Consider the following 14,655-nt stretch of genomic DNA (forward strand, 5'->3'; position numbering starts at 1 on the left):
ATGAAGTTCTGCTGATACAATGTGTAATTGTAAACATAATAGCTTTTTAAGTGGTATGGAGCAGTTGAGGCAAATGCTTGTGCTAAAGTTTGAGAATTTAACAGAATGAGACTGAGAGGGTGGTGATCCTTGCTGCTTTGGCCATTTTTACTTGCATTGCCATGGTATGGGTGCGGTGATAATTTGTCACATGTAGTAACATGTGCTACCTAATTGCAGACTTTCATGTTAACTGTAGCATGTGTAGGCACAACTGTACATAGGAACATAGGAAGCTGCCATATACTGAGTCAGACCATTGGTCTACAGGTGAAACTCGGAAAATTAGAATATCGTGCAAAAGTCCATTAATTTCAGTAATGCAAATTAAAAGGTGAAACTGATATGAGACAGACGCATTACATGCAAAGCGAGAGAAGTCAAGCCTTAATTTGTTATAATTGTGATGATCATGGCGTACAGCTCATGAAAACCCCAAATCCACAATCCCAGAAAATTAGAATATTACATGGAACCAATAAGACAAGGGTTGTAGAATAGAACAATATCGGACCTCTGAAAAGTATAAGCATGCATATGTATTCAGTACTTGGTTTGGGCCCCTTTTGCAGCAATTACTGCCTCAATGCGGCGTGGCATGGATGCTATCAGCCTCTGGCACTGATGAGGTGTTATGGAAGACCAGGATGCTTCATTAGCGGCCTTCAGCTCTTCTGCATTGTTTGGTTTCATGTCTCTCATCCTTCTCTTGGCAATGCCCCATAGATTCTCTATGGGGTCAGGTCAGGCGAGTTTGCTGGCCAATCAAGCACAGTACACTGTATACTTTTCAGAGGTCCGATATTGTTCTATTCTACAATCCTTGTCTTCTTGGTTCCATGTAATATTCTAATTTTCTGAGATTGTGGATTTGGAGTTTTCATGAGCTGTACGCCATGATCATCACAATTATAACAAATTAAGGCTTGACTTCTCTCGCTTTGCATGTAATGCGTCTGTCTCATATATCAGTTTCACCTTTTAATTTGCATTACTGAAATTAATGGACTTTTGCACGATATTCTAATTTTCCGAGTTTCACCTGTATCTAGCTCAGTATTGTCTTCACAGACAGGCAGTGGCTTCTCCGAGGTTGCAGGCAAGGGTCTCTCTCAGCCCTATCTTGGAGAATCCAGGGAGGGAACTTGGAACTTAGATTCCCCTGAGGGGAATACCTTACAGTGCTCACACTTCTAGTCTCCCATTCATATGCAACCAGGGTGAACCCTGCTTAGCTAAGGGGACGAGTCATGCTTGCTACCATGAGACCAGCTCTCCTCTCTATAACTGTAGATATGTCGCATTCCAGTGTCCACCCACCTTTGGAATTCACTGTTTGGAAGAATAGTGAGATTAAGTTACATAATTAGCTTTATGCTGATCAATATACTTGCAGGAATATATGGGAGGAACATCTTCTGGTACCAGCCTTCTGGTGCAGTGCCTTCTCTTAACAGATAAAATACAGGGTTCTTTTTCCTTTAGCAAGCTCTTGAGCAGATTCTTGACCTTTGGCTGCTCCATGAATTACCTTTCCTTTGCATCCTGTCCCATAGTTGACTTTTGCAATGCATTTGAATTGTGCATAGTTTTAGGAGAAACATTTGGGAAGTATTTTATTTTATTTTATTATTTTTTATTTTATATCCTGCTCGTCCTCCAAGGAGTCCAGAGTGGTGTACTACATACTTAAGGTTCTCTTCACAACAACTCTGTGAAGTAGGTTAGGCTGAGAGAGAAGTGACTGGCCCAGAGTCACCCAGCAAGTAACATGGCTGAACGTGGATTTGAACCTGGGTCTTCCCAATTCTGTCCAGCACTCTAACCACTACACCACTTGAGCTCCCAATATTTGTCTGGTTCTATGAAGCATTTCTTTATTCAATTTCTGTCTGAACCTGCAAGTTGAAAACTATTCAGGGTAGCTTACAGTCATTAAAACACACACACACACACACACACACACACACACACACACACACACACACACACACACTGGCTGGGTTCATACAACATGGAACCTACTGGCAAAATTGGTAACCAATTTGTCCATGACTGTCTGAACCCATGCCAAGGCAGAAACTTGAAGTTCTCTCAGGGCCTCAAACCTAGATGCATAACTGACTTGAAGTTGGCTTGCACACTGAGTGCAACTAAGTGAGGTGTGGGCTACTACCCTGCTCTTCATGAGCCTCTGGTTTGTTGCAAGTGAGTCAGCTCCCTTTTACAGTAGGAACCAGTGGCTGTGAAGCGGATGATGTAGTGAGGGCTTGTAGTTGAAGGGCAGTGTAAGGCAGGCTGGGATAGCATCCAGGGTCCCACTGCAAGGCACAGGCAGAGGGTATATCTCTGGCTCAACTTGGCTACTTCAAACAAATAGAGATAGATGCAGTGCCAGCTTCAGGTTCACTCTATATTTTGGGGTGGAGGAACTTCAGGTTCTGTAGTACGTGTGAACTGGGCCAATATCTAAACAGGTTAAACTCAGATGCATAGAATAATAATAATTTTTAAAAGCTAGTTAAAGCAAACTGTCTAAAAGGCTTCAGCAAATAAAAAGGTCATCTGCTGATAAAGACAACTAACTTGGCATTGGACGAGCAATTCAAAGGCAAGGGACCATCACCAGAAGATGCTGTCCTGAGTTTCCATCTGGAAATTTCCTATACGGTCATATCCTGTTGGATGGACCTATCAGACTCTAGACCTAAATTCAGACTGACTACATCTTCCTTCAAAGAAAGAAAATCACTGAGAATGCAATTTTAGGGAGTCTGTTTTCAGACACCAGGAAAAGTTTAATCCAGTAATTGAAAGGATAGAGCTTTTGTTTAGCTCCTAAATTCCAGAAGTAGAAATCTTCCTCCTCTTGTATGTGAAGCAGAGAGAGGGAAATACATAAACCCAAGACTGGTGAATGTCATGCAGAACCAGGATTAAACCATAGTTCTGTGTGACATCTGAACTGGGCCTATATTCAACTGGTGGCACTTAGCTCTGAAATTTCTTCTCTAAGCCCCTCTGGTTATTGTTGATTGTGTGCTAGTACAATACACTGAACTGGCCCAGTCGGTGCATGGGGGAGGAGCATGGATGTGCGTGTCTTTCCACCCCACTACACAGCACACCTGCATTTAATTGTGCAGAATGTGTGTGTCTAATCTGAACTGCCCCTTTAAGTGCTTTTCAAACACTACTTTAAGTGGTATTTGGACCACATGTAGCAGGGCATCTTGGAGGAACCACTTCTTATGATTAGGCATGTGCCTAGAGGGGGAGCAGACATTCATGCCCATGGTACTTGATGGGTTGAATTGGACTGGTTGGTGTATGTATTGATGAGACCAGGTTATTGGGATTTTACTATTTCACATTGCCATTGCACCTCATCAGTGAAGAGAGTGTGTCACTGTGTTCACCATTTCTGGATTTAATTCTGTAAATAACCTCAACTGAATTAGTTTTTAATAGTTTGCTTCTTATCACCACCTAACAGTGCAGCAGAGAATTGGCTTGACTACCAAGCCAGAGGTTGCCGGTTTGAATCCCTGCTGGTAGGTTTCCCAGAATATGAGGAACACCTATATCAGGCAGCAGTGATACAGGAAGATGCTGAAAGGCATCATCTCATACTGCACGGGAGATGGCAATGGTAAACCCCTCCTGTATTCTACCAAAAGACAACTACAGGGCTCTGAGGTCACCAGGAGTCGACGCCGACTTGACAGCACACTTTACCTTATAACAGGATTGCAAGTCACAGAAAATGCTACTGCTTCCATGCTTACTGCATGGAAGGACCAAACCAGATGTAACTTTAAATTCATCCTTTGGCCCTGTTAACTAGCAGACATATAGGGCTACACTGTCCAGATTGGGACCACAGCATAGGAGGGAGGATGAAACTCTCTAACCACACTGCAGTCCTGATAAGATTGGGACTTTCCATAGCTGCTGCTTAACAAAACACACACACACACACACACACACACCAAACATTTGCACAGGGCTAAATAAAAAGTTTAATGTTGCATTTGGTTTGTTTCTAAATCTTACAATATTGCCAAAAGAGCCAGTTTTGCTAAAATATGAGTGGTTAAATGGGGAATTGTGTTGTATAAAATACTCTGTTTTTGTTCTAATAATCACCTAACTTTTGCCATCTGCTTAGGGTAGGGGATTTGTGTTTTGTTTGTTTTTATTCCAGTTGTGGCTTAGTCTTATTCTGCTGTGGGTACAGTGGGTATGTGATTTTAGGAAGTTGTGAATGTATTCATGGAAATGTGCTAACATTGTTGAGATTTCACTTAGAATATCATTTGCAGTGATTATTTTCTATCTTCCAGTTAATTCTCCACTTATTCTTCCAGAAAATGGAACAAATACATTGGTCTAGAATTGCTATTCATCTTGTTAGCACCATAGCTGTGTTTGGTCCTATAGCGTCTAGTCTGACACACAATTGCTTCTTTCCATATCCAGTTTGGCTACTTAGGGGAGCTGATATGCGTAGATAATATAATGGTCCTATTTTATGTGTGAAGCCACCTAATTGTGCAGCAGGGAAGTAACTTGCCTAGGAAGCAGTAGATTGCTGGTTTGGATTTCCTCTGGTGAAACACCTAAATCGGGTAGCAGAGATATAGGAAGATGCTGAAAGGCGTCATCTCATACTGCACAGGAGATGGCAATGGTAAACTCCTCCTGGATTTTACCAAAGACAACTACAGGGCTCTGTGGGCGCCAGGAGTTGACACTGACTCGATGGCACAACTTTACCTTTACCTTATCTGTACTGTTGGTGTTGCGCCCTACTCGCAGAGTCACGTTCCAGTACCCCAGTGGAAATGTAAGAAGGCTCCAACACACAGGCAAGGGTTTAAACTGAAGAATATATTGTAGAAAAGACACTCACATGATATTGCAGCTCAGTAAGTCCATTACACGTAAATAAGTATATACATCAGGCACATGGATACAGCGTTTACATATTTCTGCCAGGCGGACCACAGTGTAGCAGCATCTGCCACTGTGGACACTTTGCTCTTCTCTGAGCCTCCTTCTTATACTGGCCATGGCCAATCACTGCAGATCATTACTCAGCAGCTTGTAATTGGCCTCACATGTTGCTAGTCACTCACAGTAAATACAGTGACTTGCAGTTTTCACCTGAAGGCATGTTACTACAACACCTAACAGAGATATATCCTGACATGTACTTTGGACTTTTGTGGGACATTGTAACTTGGTTATGGATACAGCATTTGTTAGGTTACATCGAGACGTGTTCCAGCTCTGCTCTCCCCTAAGACAGAATGAGTCACCTCTTGTTAAGTTTTAACACAGCACGAGGCTTGATTTCTTGTCAAGGCTTGTGCAAGAGGTATATTACCTCCGTTTTGTGCTAAAACCAACGCCCAGTGAAACTAGCCTGAGAAACTGTAATGCAGAAATGTTCTAAAAAGTAAAACACCTAAATTCCTTCTAACTTGGGAAAGATTATAAATAAATGGACTGCTTAAAATATGACTGGTAAACGATTTCTGTTTATGGAAACTAAGAGAGACAACTTGATGATAACTGTCGGGTGATTTCATGGCTTAGCAACAGCTACAGAGTGCTTTGAGACCTTGTAGCAGATGATTCATATAGGTTTTCTAAGAATAAAAATGAGGTAGTATACTGGGTAGATGTTCTGGTGTCCTAATTCTTTATGAGTTAAAACCTTGACACATTTAGCACCTCTGAGTACTTTGTATTACTATTGTTGTGTTGATTAGTCACTTTGCATCACAAATTCAAGGGATTTTAGGCTTTGTAGGAAGAGAGCCAGTGTGGTGTAGTGGTTAGAGTGCTGGACTAGGACCAGGGAGACCTGAGTTCAAATCCCTATTCAGCCATGAGACTTGCTAGGTGACTCTGGGCCAGTCACTTCTCTCTCAGCCTAACCTACTTCACAGGGTTGTTGTGAGGAGAAACCTAAGTATGTAGTACACCGCTCTGGGCTCCTTGGAGGAAGAGTGGGATATAAAATGTTAAATAAATAAATAAATAAATAAATAAATGAGAAGCAGTGTTGGTTTACATTATCTAACCTGGAGGAATTGGGTTTAGTGATGTGAAGATATATTTATTTTATTCAGCCAAGTGTTCTCACAAAGCTGCTATTTTTTCACTCTTCTCTGAACAGTTTTTTTAAAGTGAGGAAAGTATGAGTTAACACTTTGTGACATGGAAAAAGATGTATAATCCTGTTTCTGATTTGTTACTAAGAATATTATCATGAGAGCTTGCTACAGAATGTAAGATCTTGCAAAGAAGTTCAGGTATTATGTTAACCCCAGCTCGCTTGAAGTTCTATTAGTCTATGGTATTGTGGCGGGGTGGGAGGTGGCACTCAGCCCAGTATGTTAACTCACAAGCATGTCCTTTGTTCTTTTTGTTGGAGCTCTGGAATATATCCACACGGGTATGATCCTTTCTGTGGGGAAAAATTGGGCTGGGGGAAACTGGGACATATACTCTTTCAGTTGCAATATGTCTACAACAGAGTGGAATTATCTGCTCCTGAATACGGTTGCATAACATTCCTCTGTAAAAGTCCTGACTGAACTTTTGCTCCCAGACACTCTCTAACTCTGCTTCTTTAGTACATATCTCCCTGGTTCTCGAGGACATGAGATGGATTAAGTAGGTGGGTGGATGGCTAGAGACCAAGTGGCATTTGGCTTGCTTAAATTCCAGCCAGTAGCAGCGTGGATTGAGTGTTAAAATGTATTTAGTGTGGCTTGGAGAAATGCCAGTTTAAACATGTGTCGGAGAATAAGTTGCATCTCATTCTTTTCGACCCACTTCGCTATAATGTAGCAAAAATTGCTGAGTGTGTGTTAGTGGTCTGTTGAGATTTGAACCACAGCCATATTTTGAAATGTAGCCACTTGAGACAAGTTTGGCCATTTGGCTGAAATAATCAATGTGACCCTGAAAAAGGGTGGCTATCTGCAGTCATTTGTTGCCTACTCAAACAATACAACCTCAGAGTTGATTCCTCAACCACTTGGGTCTGTCTTGCAGTCTTTTCTGGAGAAGATTGTTGAGCAGGAGGCTACTCTTCATCTTTACCACTTCTCACAGTTAAGAGTTGTCTGGATCTGAAGCCTGAGGCCTTTTATTCTAGGAAATAAAAAGAGCCATTAAAAAAAAATGTAGTCCCTGAATATATGATATTTGAATTGGCTATACATAAGAAACAAGCATGCATGCATGCAAATAAACTGTTTGAAAGTCAAGTGCAACTATATACATTTTCATTTTAATAGATAACACTATATCCATAAAGAACAATAAGATACCATAAAGTATCAAGGCTACTCTAACAGTTGTGCATCCGAGCACTAATCCTTAGCAGGTGTAGATAGAGCATGGACAGATAATCCATGATAATAGGCATGCTCCAAGCAAAGTAAGTTATGTTTTTAAGCTGCATTGATTTCAGTGAGATTTAAGCGTTCATTTGACTGATGCATGGTCGATATATCTTCTAAATTGCAGTTCTGGAAAGCCAAAAGCGTGGAGGAATTGTAGGTCAACTCTTGTTCAGATTAGTACATCTCAACTGTAGGTGTATCATGGGTTGCAAAAACCACCATAGGACAGTGTCCAAAATGCTCAGTCAGAGGCTGCCAGCTGCTAGCTCATTCATGGAATGTTACTCATGAGCTTAAAGAATTTCATAATTGATATCTAATTGTTGCAATGTCATATGGTCAAGTAGCAGTGTCTGCCTGCTAAATCTGGCTCCCAGTAAACAGGAACTGGCTTCAAACATCAAAGCTGCTCCTGTTAAGGATCTTTTATAGGTTTCTTTGAAAGATTGTCGTGATGATAGGTAGAACCTATCATCAATTGGCATCATAGATTCCCCCCCCCTTGTGCAGGAAGATTTCTTCTTGGGGAAATCTGTTTCTAGATTAGTAGAGAGGTCTGTTGTCATTCTGGAAGCTTGTGAAGAGACAATGGAAAATCGACAATAAGAAGGTATTTTTCAGCTCCTTGTATTCAAGCAGGTTTTTAAAGATTTGTTCCCGACAATATTACTGGAACTAAAAATACATTTTGTTAGACTAAGATGGTTATAGAGTCACCTTAAGTGGCGCATCGAGGAAATGCTTGACTTAACAAGCAGAAGATTTCCAGTTCAATTCCCAGCTGGTACTATATTGGGCAGCAGCGATAGAGGAAGATGCTGAAAGGCATCAGCTCTTACTGAGCAAGAGATGGCAATGGTAAACCCCTCCTGTACTCTTATCAAAGACAACCACAGGGCTCTGTGGGTGCCAGGAGTCAAAATCGACTTGATGGCACACTTTACCTTTAAGATGGCTATAGCATGTTGTCTCACCTATAGTTTATTGCAGAAATAATTCAAAGGTTTATGTCAACTTAATGGGAAGATAATGAAAAGGTCATGGTTTTAACTTTTAAAAACAAATTTAGGAGAATAGGAATGCATATATCCTCTGTGCTATTCTAGTCTTTCTATGTCCATAGCTTATTTTGTAGTCATTGCTTGCTTATAAAGCTATATAAGGCTACTGTCAGCTGTCACCTGTTTTCTCACTTTTTCTACATTCACTTTGAGCCCTCTTTTAAATATGCTTATATTTGCATAGGGACAAAGTATTGTATGTATGTGGTGCATATTTTGCCAAAGGCTCATCTTGGAAGAGGCATTCCTTCCTTTGTGGGACAGTTGCCGTACATTTTCTAAGAAGGTACATGCCACCTGAAATCTGTGTTTAGAAATATATGTATTTGGGGACAACTTTGCCTAACCTATTAATGAACTGACACTCCTCTTTCAGGTTTTTATTCCTTAGCTGAACAAGAGAGAGTCTCTTAGTTCATTTTAAAGCTTCCTTTGCCAATAAAAGCCAGTGCATGTGTGCATGCCATAGAGATTTTAATCAAGTGGCCAACATTTTTCCCTAACCAAGGAGGCAGATTGGTGGCAGGAAGGGAAGAATAAATCTGGTGTTCCTATCTACTGCTTAAATCAACAGGAAGCAGATGTGGTCTGATCTGCCTAATGGGAAAACAGGTAAGAATTGAGGAGTAAACCCCATTTTTGTGACTCATCTGTTTCCAACATGTTTGCATTAATTGATGATTATGTTCTTTCTGCGCTAATTTGGTGCTTTTGGGCCTCTTTTGCCATCAGTGATAGTCATTCTCTAGCACTATTGCATCAGTTGCATTCTGATTTCATTGATTAGTTTTTGCCATGGCTCATGGCTCATTCACTAAATGCATTTATCTATCATCTTCAACTTCCTGCTTCTAAAGCTTTTTGCTGTTAAGTCTAGTGACTAATTTTCCACCAGCTTTAGTAGGACAAAGCCTTTGAAATGCTTTGATTTGAGCACTGAAGGGCAGTCCTTATATCTCAGAGCTTTCCTTATCTAGAAAAGGAAGGTTTTTTGTAATCTTGATTGAAATAATTCAACCTACCAAATGTTCTGTTTGTGTTAACCTGTAAAATAGATCTCTTGGGGGTTCTTTACTAGAAAAGCCTTGAAATGAGAAACAGTCTATAGCTGATGAAGATTACAAATTAAAACAGTGCCAGCAATCATTTCATAGCAAACCTGTATTTATTGCAAATTATCTCCCTCAGAATGCATATATGAGAGAAAATAGAGAAAATTTTGCAGTTGTATAGTTTTGGGATCAAAGAAGTTATGATTGGAGTGCAAGAACTATTGCTTTACCTATTGTATTTTTATCCTCATAGACCTATGTAAGTGTTGATAAGCCCTTAAGACTGTTCAACAAGTGTTGATGTAAAATGCCCCAAGATGGAAGTTTGTGGTAGTATACAAATATAACCAATAAATTAAATAACACAAATGCTTCTCTGTGCCCAGTGGGCTCTGATGACTTTTACAGAATGGAGTCATCAGAGGCTACTGATACACCTTTTAATATCTTAACCTGTAGAGCCTGTCCCTGTGCATGTTTAACCAGCAAAGTTGCTTGTTCAGGCATAATCATAGGCCTCAACACACTTTTATTTGGCATGAGGAGCCAGACTGCTCCATGGGTGGAATAGAACCACTACGCACCACCAGCGATGCCTTCTGTTCCATTTGGGGATGGGAGGTTCCACATTTCAAGGCATTCTACTGCCTCCTGTCAGCAGAGCAAATTTCCAATTATTTTTGTAGAAATGTAGACTTCATTACTAAAGCTCATGTTTCTCCTCTATAGACAACTTTAATAGCAGGAGGCATTTTACTCTGTTGCAAAAGTAGGAAAAGTCTTCTGTTCATTTTTAAATGTAACAAGTATATTGCAGCATAAGCTTTTGTGGTCCATGAAAGCTTGTGTTACGATAAACTTGGTAGTCTTTAAGGTGCCATAAGACATCTTCTTTTTCTTTTTAAAGCTGCAGTCCTGTGAGAATTTGGAACTAAGCGGCTCTAAGCCTCATTCTACTTGGTAGAATTTACTTCTGAGTAATCATGCAAAAGATCATATCCCCGGGTCTCCTTTATGTACAGCTTAAATTACTGCTAAATTTATCTGCTGACGGAACTTAATTGCTGCTGCCTAAAGCTTTTGTCACAGCTGGACTTAAGAACAGTTAGTAGGGGATGAAATGCTTAACAAAAGCTTTGAAAGTGATATGATGCTAGTAACAAAACTTTATAAACAACAACTGTGGAAAAATGTAAATAACTTCACAATTTCTTAGAATCATTGCTTTTCTTACATATCATACTAGTATGCCCAAAAGGTAATTGATGCAGAATTTAATTAGGGTATAACCACCTTAAGTGGCACAGCGGGGAAATGCTTGACTAACAAGCAGAAAGTTGCTGGTTCAAATCCCTGCTGGTATGTTTCCCAGACTATGTCTGTTTTCCAGACTATGGGAAACACCTATATTGGGCAGCAGCGATATAGGAAGATGCTGAAAAGTATCATCTCCTTCTGCTTGGGAAGAGGCAGTGGTAAACCCATTCTGTATTCTACCAAAGAAAATCACAGGGCTCTGTGGGTGCCAGGAATAGAAATCAACTTGACGGCATACTTTACCTTTATTTTACTAGCAGTACAACTGCTATTCTAGAATGAGTGTTGGTGGGAATATGTAGAACCACTATTATTACAGATGGGTTAGTTGCCAAATTTAGTATTGTGTTGTCTGTGTTAAACTCCATAAAATACAATCACTATCTGATTTTCCTACCCACCCCCCACCCCAACCCAGATCTTCTCAAGGGCTTTCCCTGTCTCCCATAATACATGAATTTTGTTCTTTGAGACCTTAGCCCATGATCCAAAAGAGCTGTTTATGTTATAGCAAGGGAACCTTTTCTGTGGTTGAATCTTTCCTCATCTCACCATTCATGATCTGCTTAAGGTGGAAACTATATATTGTGAATTAACTTGCATTTCCAACACTTCTCTGTCACTTATTTGGTGCAAAACACTGTTGGGAAGGGGTGACTTGCATAGAAAAGCTTGCACTCTTGGGCATTGAATGAGTTACAGTCATCTCTATTCTCACTGTAATGCGAAGAATTCAGGTTTTTATTAGTGGCTAATGTTGCTGAAGCAAGATTTCTAGCAATAGCACAGCCAGTGCTTGAATTCTGGGCCAGATCACTTGACAAGTATTTCAGTGGACAAAATTGAAGCTTCCGGAGCTAAGTAAATAGGACATGCAGATTAAAAGAACAAACGTTGCCCTGTATTTGACATTTTAAAAAACAATACTTTTGCATGGCCCTCTGCAAAGGTAAATGGAAGGTCAACTGAGATATTAAATGTCCTTGAAATTAATACAGGAAATGCCAAATAGAGAAGAAGAAATCAGAGAGGTTAACGAGCAGTCTAACTGTTCTTTGAATTGTCAACAAAGTCTGCAAATTACGGCAGAAATTTTTCAGAATTTTCTCCACCGTTTTCTCAGTATGTTAGTCAGTAGAACGATATAGTAGGAAAGTATTTTTAAATTCTTTTTCAAACTATTCATCTTATAGTGTAGCAAACTAAACTGAATTCCAGGTATCTTTCAATACATTGTTGCTCTCTCTGGATCTCAGAAACTTCCAATGGGTATATCTTCCAGGATCTTTCTGTACGATGGAATACACTTGCAGAAAACAGGGTGAACATTTCATTGGGATTGCCCACAAAACTAGTAGCAGCAAGAATCCAATACCTTGTGAATAACTCCTGTAAAATCAGCTTTTTCGATGCTTATACACTCAACTGACCCCTGCAACGTTAGAAAAGGCAGACATTTTCAAAGCATGCGTATTTTATTCTAAAATCCTACTGAAGGGGATTAAATATTCTCTCCTCCTTCCTCTCCCCTACTGCCTCGTGTACGAGCTTGCAGCTTCATTAGCCTCCTCCGCATTGTCTTAAACCATGGTTTAGCATTGCATTTGAAATGCACCGTGATGACCTTTTGTCATTCTTAGTAACAGCACAGATAATTAGCATTTATATAGAACTTGTGAGTGTTCAAACATTTCACATGAATTATCTTGATACAAACCTCAAGGTAAAGGTGTATTATCACTATATTGCAACTTGGGAACAGAGGCTGAGAGCAAGTGGCTTGCCTAAGGCCAACTGGTGAGTTCATGGCATAGCATAGTTTGAACCAGGGAGTTCCTGAAACATAGTTAAGTCTGTTGGCCACTATGCTATGCCCGTTCTCAAGGATACCTTGTGTCTCCTTTCACTACGTGTCATTCAGATACTACCCAGCGGACATCCTCTTCACATGATAATAGAGCGAGTATGCACTCCCACTTCCACCATGTCACCATCTAGTGTGAACCAGGCAATGTACCTGAACTCCTGATTACATGGAAGCCCAGGCAGTTTGCATAATCTTTAAAAATCTGGATGGTGGCTTCGGGCAGGGGGCAGGGGCAGAGAAGTGAATATAGTGGTGCCCAGCAGATGTGAGAACCAATTCTCCTTATATCCATTGGTAGTTTCTCCCCTGCTATCCCCTCTGTGGAGCTGGAGTGTAAGACACTTCCTATTCCTACCCTTGCTTCCCTATCAGTGTCTCATCTGAACTACTCTGTGCTAGAGGTCAGCATTGTATCCATTAGGAATTGGACGGACATAGATATTTTCTGTTTACTAGCAGTATTCAATTACAGAGGTACTTTGCAGCAACTGTCATTCTTGAATGATCTCATTACACTAAGCTGCTTCACTGCAGAATGGAAAAAAATTGTAAGAATTGTTCATCTTTGTTGGAACTTATGGTCCCTTTAACTTAGCCTTTCAGGTGACTGAGTTTTTTAGAACTTGAATTGTAAAGAATGTAAGTGCCAATACGTTATCAAGAGCAATTGACTGTACCGGTAGAGTATAAAGCTGTTTTCAAGTAACCTGTGTCATGTTGGCTAATTCCTGTTATTGCTGTATGCTGTTTTCAACCAACTTGATGAGTAATCTTACAGGAGATTGTGAGCATTGATTAAACTGCTTCAGTCGTATCAGTACTTCCTTGAATATCAAGATATTGGCATATATGTGCAGATGGCTAGAACCATAAAACAGTCTTTTAGTTCAAGAAAACAATTATCCCCTTTATAAGGAAGTGGACTTGGAAAATATTGCTATGACTGAAATACAAAGTGCTTGTGTTAAATTGAGACATGGTGTAATGCTGAAGGAAATACTGTCTTAATTTCTTACTTGACAGCCAAGGAATCAAGTGTTATTTCCTATGTGCATATTCTTAGAGCTGCAGTCTATAATATTATCCCATTCTTTTAGCCATCAGACAAACCTGTTGCTGATGAAGCAACAAAATTGCTCCTTATAGCTTCAGTCACTTGTTCTGTGACAAATAGTTCTCATTTGTTTAACCTAGGCGCCTGCAACCAGCCTGGGATCCAAAAAACTGCCCCAAGTGACTTAATTAGTTGAATATCATATTTATTTATTTTTCCCCTCCTTGAGCAGAGCCCCATGCTATATGGGGCCATATGAGAGCCAGTGTGGTTTGGTGGTTAGAGTGCTGGTCTAAGACTGGGGAGACCTGAGTTCAAATCCCCATTCAGCCATAATACTTGCTGGATGACTCTGGGCCAGTCACTTCTCTCTCAGCCTAACCTACTTCATAGGGTTGTTGTGAAAGAGAAAATTAAGTATATAGTACACCGCTCTGAGCTCCTTGGAGGAAGAGTGGGATATAAAATGTAAATAATAATAATAATATCAAAAACTGTTTTTGAAAATGCGCTCGGCTTAAAGTGACATGCGTGGTGGTATTGAAGTACAAGGCTAACATTGCCCCTTGGGCAGGTGAGGTTGTGTGCTTGTGTTTTTATTGCTTTACTGTTTTGTTGTAAACCGCCCAAAGACTTGGGTTTTGGGTGGTATACAAATATGTTGAATGGATAGATAGATAGATAGATAGATAGATATGGCATCCCAGGGCTGATATCTACAATTCTTCAGCAAGGAGTCATATTGGCTGGATTCACATGTGCTGCAAAGTGAAACCATGATTTGTGCTGTCCATAGTGAGATACTTGCACCCTGGGCTGAGCATGAGACATGCAATGG

At 40.3% G+C, this 14,655-nt stretch overlaps 1 protein-coding gene across 4 annotated transcripts in view; it reads left to right on the forward strand.

Moving 5' to 3' along the window:
* MGAT5 (alpha-1,6-mannosylglycoprotein 6-beta-N-acetylglucosaminyltransferase) overlaps positions 1-14,655 on the forward strand; it is a 209,587-nt gene that overhangs the window by 15,108 nt on the left and 179,824 nt on the right. The window contains exon 1 of one of the 4 annotated variants that reach the window (XM_053253637.1): positions 9,086-9,139. The exons of the other annotated variants lie outside the window; for them this stretch is intronic. The gene's annotated coding sequence lies outside the window, so the exon portion shown is untranslated. Of the gene's footprint in view, positions 1-9,085; positions 9,140-14,655 lie in introns of those variants that run through there. 4 annotated transcript variants of the gene reach the window in all.

This window comes from Hemicordylus capensis, chromosome 1, assembly GCF_027244095.1.
Source record: "Hemicordylus capensis ecotype Gifberg chromosome 1, rHemCap1.1.pri, whole genome shotgun sequence".
Taxonomy (NCBI): Eukaryota; Metazoa; Chordata; class Lepidosauria; order Squamata; family Cordylidae; genus Hemicordylus; species Hemicordylus capensis.